Source organism: Limulus polyphemus, unplaced genomic scaffold (assembly GCF_000517525.1).
Source record: "Limulus polyphemus unplaced genomic scaffold, Limulus_polyphemus-2.1.2 Scaffold1362, whole genome shotgun sequence".
Taxonomy (NCBI): Eukaryota; Metazoa; Arthropoda; class Merostomata; order Xiphosura; family Limulidae; genus Limulus; species Limulus polyphemus.
This window is the reverse complement of record NW_013666972.1, coordinates 126,683-132,775: the sequence shown is the minus strand read 5'-3', so window position 1 is coordinate 132,775 and position 6,093 is coordinate 126,683. Positions and strand designations below refer to the sequence as shown.

Here is a 6,093-nt window from a genome sequence, read left to right as displayed (position 1 = left end):
AACGTGGCGTCACAGTAGTCATGTGACTCGCTGACGCAACAATATATATACATCTGTTAACTCGTTTTCCGTTTATGATAACCGCGAAACAGTTCCTATCGGTCTGGTTAATTCCATTTTGTTCCATCAGTTTCTTGTAGTGTAAACTACTTCGATTTATTCAGTTCCTATTATAATATTGTTACGTCTCCGTTCGTTAATTAACTTTCCGTAACTTCGTTCCGACGAAAGTTTAGCGACACAAGTCCTTACTTAATAAAACTGGTTTATTCTTTCCGAATACAACTTTACGATACACTTATTTTCAACAGTCACTCTATAACAAACGCTATATCAACGAACGTCAACAATACTTCTGACTGCAGTTCAATTACTCACTGTCTACACACACATTATTGTCCGGTCACGTTGTCACCCTCTTATATATACCAGGCTACCCTATATCTAGTAAATGCTAGAGCATTCGCCAAAGTACAGGATAGTTCTAGAAACGTGGCGTGACACTAGTCATGTGACTTCGTTGACGCAACAATATGCTAATATTGATCATTTTCTAAACATAAATTTTTTCTTATAATCATCTCTTAGCATTAACGTGTAGTGGACAATCTATAACAAGATACCCATTAAAACATCTGATACAATTCATATTATAGAAGTATTTCATGCCCATTTAATAGAAATTAAAATCTAATTTCATTTTTTATTAATACGTCAACTCTACATAGCTGAGGGAGAGAGCTAGAAGTGTTTTAGTGTCAGATTATCCAAAACAACGAGTAAGTTGGAACAACATATTAGTTTTAACTTATAAAAGATCTACAGCCTGAATTCTAGTGTGCAGTTTCCAACAGTATATTTTCTGTCTAAAGTTTACTTTTCATTTAATTCTGCTCTAGTTATATTTAGTTTCAACTAGTACCAGTTTCCTATACTTACATCTGTTTACTTTTTACTTTGCCATCAAATTACCAACTTAATTATATATATTTCACTCCGTATGGGTTCCATATATTGAGTGATTTTATTTTTCTGCGTCTTGCAACATTCAGTGTAACGAACTCTCAAAAATTTTAGGGAAGTCCCTAATGTTCCATGAAACATACATAGGAAGCCAAAGCAGTAATTTCTAGGATTAACTGCAACAGTTTTAGTATTTCCTGTTTTTATAAGAACCCTGTAACCAATAAAACCATGGACCCGCAAGTAATGAATGTGGTGTATAAGTAGTTTAAAAAATCTAGACCTTTTCAGTAATTCAATGGTTAACTTATGAATAAAACTGTTTTTTGTTTGTTTTCTTTATTTATGCCTGATCCTAGTCTCCTCCTTTTCATTTATACTTGGCCAAAATCAGCTATACTTTAAACCTTTCATAGACCAAGTCTTCGATCCTTTTATTATATGGCCCATCCTGCCTGCAGTATGCTTCTTATTCCTCTGGGGTAAGCAGACTTACCACGTATGTTCTCTCTCCTTGTTTAATATAAAATGTTTCAAAATTTTGAAATGTGCAGGCTTATGTGGTTCCAACACAAAACATTGGTCATGAAAATTGCTAAGTTTATTTCGCTCTATTGTCATAAGTCATTTACCTGTGATATCACATGCGCTTTCTTCTGGAAAATATTTCCATCAGGTTGAACTTCCTAAGCAGATACCTCCCACAGACAAGTCAGATGATACCATACTGATGTAGCGTCCCTTACTGTTTTATACGAATGACCAAAAATCGCGTGGGTACCGAATGACTCCAGTGAAAAATAGAATTGTGATTTTGTATATGTGCACTGAGTGATCACAAGTAAATAGACACCTTGTGACCACGCTGTGTATATATAATGCTGTTTTCTCAGTCTGAATCAGTTTTAAAGAAAGATTTTTTAAAGCTCGTACATACAAACTTCCAGTAAAGGTGCTGTCTTCGGTATGCTCATGTTGTTTTTAGTTTTGTTGTTTTGTGAATTGAATAAAGATTGTTTCATTTTGTTACACGCTGTGTTAAATCTCTTTCATTCTTCAAACTTACTTAAAGTCAGAAAATTCATATTTGCTCTGTATTACATTTTTGCCCAACATTCTGTTATTCTGCGGAACCTATTCTCAGGAGAAATCAATGTACCTGCACATGAGAATACCACAGAGAAGGTAGTAAGGAGAAAATTTGGTGTCTGACCATGGGATTTTTTTCACTCTCTTTTTTTCTTTCTGTTTTATCCTGACAATTGTATTTCCCCGTACTCTTTTTAACTTTAGGTTTTAAAGGGCTTCGTTCTTGAATGGGTTGAACAAACGTCCCAGTTTTGCTGGGATAGTTCTGTTTTTGGGTAGTTTGTTCCTGTGTCTTGAGAAAAGTTCTTGGGACGCTCAAAACGTCCCAGTTAAATGATAAAGACATCAAACTGTCCACTTGACTTGCTCATTGTTGTAACACGTACTCTTCTGCCCTCAGACTCTTTCGAAGTTCCGTCTCTGCGTAGACCAGTTCTGAATGTGGATACAGTTAATTAAGGCAGTGCTCATGTTATGTGGTGTCATTCAATGTACCTGATGATGATAAAACCTTGTCGAAACCTTGTACATTTGCTGTTATGTTAAACTTATATTAAAGTTTCTCTTCATTACCCATTCAAACCGTCTCCAGCCATTATTAGTCTCAAAGTGGGTTCCTCTTCATCGAATTTGAACACTTTACACAGTCATGTACTGAATTTTATGACCATCTAATGAAAAACAGAACTTCTACGTTCCATTCATTCTTCACAAAAGTATGTCAAAAGAGGCTCAAAGTAATGCTAAAACCTAAAAGTAGTATGTTAGAAGCTCCCAGTTGTACAGCGGTATGTCTTCAGACTTACAACGCTAGAAACCGGGTTTCGATGTCCGTGGTGAACAGAGCACAGATAACCCTTTGTGTCGCTTTGTGCTTAAACTACTAACAAACTGTTATTGATTCTTAATTGAATCCAGGTATGAAGTAGACTGTTTTAAGATGAATAATGTATAAGTTGATTTTTTTTGCTCTTTTTATGTGTGTGTGTGTCTATCACCAAAAAAGCGCTTTAAATTATTTCAAAAACAATGCCAATGTTAATGTATCTGGAAATATTTTAGGAGAGTTCATTAAATTTAAAGTAAATTAAATAAAAGTAAAATTATTTCAAAGTTGCAATAACCATTCTAAAATTAGGATGCAAGAGCTGGGTTGTCCCGGTTTGGAAATCTGGACACCTTATTTGGCCTATTCTATTATTGAAGTCTCCCCTCCCAGTGGCTCAGCGGCAAGTCTGCAGACTTACGACACAACAAATCGGGTTTCGACCCGTGGTGGTCAGGGCATAGATTTTGCGTTTTACAGCAACCAAACCTTCTTGAAGAAATGACATTTTAGACCATGAGTCGAAAGACCTACGACCAATAAAAAAAGTTAGTCACTAATTGGAGACGGTTGTCTATAAGAGAAGTTGTGTCTTAGAGAAGTCGTCTCCTGGACGTCGGACTTTCGCTGATGCTGCGTAAGTCTATTGAGCTCTCTATCGCTGCGACCGCAGACTGAGGAAAGAGAAATGCCAGAATGTTGTATACCTAGATCGCTTTATCAGGATCTACCCCTAAGGATCGATCTCAGAAGAAGGAAGGCACGGACAATTTTTCATAAATTATTTGGCATTTTCAGTAATGAACAACACCTTCTGTGATACACATGCTGATCAATCAGGTCAGAAAAACTTATTATCTTTCTTAAAGACAAGAAACGTTTATATTAAATTTAGTTTTCGCTGATTATAGTGGCGCTGCAGTAGCTTTCGTTCCTATGTAAACAAATGACGCAAACTCCATTTTTGTCTATCACAACCATGGCATAACAGGGAATTTGTTTGACATTGGCCAATATCGCTGTTCTGTTAACCACCGTGGCCTGATAATTCCACATAATAATTTACTGCGGCTTTAGGAAGAACACACTTAAAAAACACAAAGCCATCCATTCACATTTTAAATCCAGTTATTCTTGGCCTATTGTTAATCATTGAAAAATCGCGTAAATTCTTTCTCCGTAAAACTAGTTTCAGATATGTAATTTTTTAGTCTTAAGTTATAAATTTGATCTTGTTTTGTTAATTTAAATAAATCATGTTTAATTTATAGTTGAATATTGAGTCATAATCATCTGTACTTTCTTAAATTAAGAAAACATAACCGTTAAGTATTTTATAGATCAATTTATTAATATTTGTCAGTATTGAAAAATGAAATTTATAAAATGGCGGTAAAAATGGTGGAACAGCAAAACTGACCAATGACAAGCTCAAACATAAATTTCATATTCTACTGGTAGGGATTGGCAAGAATACAGGTGGGCGGCTCCAACCGTTATACTGCAAATAAATTTTTAATATCAATTTAAGTTTAACCTAGATTAAATGTGTAGTATTAAAAGTTTACGGTTGTTCGTTATTCCATAATTTTTGGGTTAGCTTAAATTTTAAGAGAGAGAGAAAACTTTTAAATACTGATATTGTATGTAACTTTCACGTTTTCTTTGTGCTTTAACCCTTTTGGTAAGTACATTTGTATTTTTAAGAGTAATGTGAAATTATTATTTCTCGTGACATTATTATCAATATTACTATTAGGGATAATTAGCGTAAATATCTCAACCATCGTATCTTACATTACAGGTACGTTTACAATGATCATGTTTTTCTTCTGTCCATGTAGGCGACATATCTTAATATAAAATACAGTTAAATATAAATTATATATATAACTTATAAGATTAAGACAAAAATAACAAACCCTATAACCCAAATGCTTTCGAAAGATAGACCTTTCTGCATTAAAACTATAATAAAAGAAAGGTCTGCCTTTTGTTTTGAAAGTGCTTGGTGGTAAAGGGTTTCTTATTTTTGGCTTACATTTACTGAAAAGTAAAACATGTTTTCTTAATGTAATGAAATTGAAATGAAACTGAAAGTATAAGTATAATTTTGCGAAACAACAATACCTTGTGGCTGTGTAGTAATAGCGGATCAAAACGTGTCGTCAATAGTTATTATTTTTATAAGTGTATTCAACGTACCTCCTTCATCTACCCTTCACTTAAAAAGTGTACAGGTAACATATTTTGGAGTTTGGCCAAAAATCAGTCAACGCAAGTAACATCACATTCTACAGCAGAGTATTTCATAAATTCGTAAGGTTTATAAATAAGCTTTGTAATACTATCGACAATAAATTATATATAAAATATGTAATTATTGCATACAAAACATGATCAAGAAGAGAGCACCATGAACAATGCAACCTACTATTGGTCTCTTATATGCAGTTCCTAGTGTAGGGCTAACATAGTTAAAAAACAAAAGTTTAATAATTAGAAAAATGAAAATATAGACTCCCATACTTAACATCAAAATTCCATCATTTAGTGTGTTGTTATTAATGTATGTCAATTATTAAAAAATAATAACATTTTCTCCTCCTCCCATTACACACAAGTGTACGTTGTTTACTTTTGTGAAAAAGCTAATAATTACGGACGATCCCGTAAACAAAAAATAACTGAGTAGAAAAAGCGAACCAAAATGTGTTACAAAATTAACTGTATGACTAAATGAAAATAATCTAAGGTTTTTACAAAGGTGGAAAATATTAGATTCTGTATTTCATCTGTGACGTCTGTTGAAATTACTTAATGGTTTAATTTCTGTTGTGCATAAAAGACACGTTAATATTAGAAATAAACGACCTTATATTATAAATTTAAAAAAATAAATTTCGTGTTATAGCAGTAAAAGAACGTTTATTTCTAGTAATAGTTATATTAATTCGTGGTGTAATTACTGTACATTACTTATATCATTAATTATGATTTTAATATAAAATAAGACAGATGTTTAAACATTACAAAAATAAATGTGTGTGTGTATGATTATTTTAATCTGACACATTTCTTTAAATTACGGTTTTAACACCAACAAGGTTTTGTATCTTAACTTCTGGAAACTATGGTAAATCAATAATTTAACTTTTAAGTGCATTTCTATTCTAGGCCTAGCCGGTTTTTTTTTTTTTTTTTTTTTTTTTTTT

The 6,093-nt window shown here is 33.0% G+C and overlaps 1 protein-coding gene across 6 annotated transcripts in view; it reads left to right on the top strand.

Annotated features, from left to right (window-relative positions):
• Nucleotides 1-4,345: 4,345 nt before the first annotated feature.
• Nucleotides 4,346-6,093, top strand: part of LOC106463262 — a 5,795-nt gene continuing 4,047 nt past the window's right edge. For 3 of the 6 annotated variants that reach the window (XM_022390707.1, XM_013923277.2, XM_013923274.2), the window contains exon 1: nucleotides 4,346-4,562. The gene's annotated coding sequence lies outside the window, so the exon portion shown is untranslated. The remainder of the gene's footprint in view (nucleotides 4,563-6,093) is intronic. The other 3 variants (XM_013923275.2, XM_022390706.1, XM_013923278.2) reach the window with 2 other exon arrangements.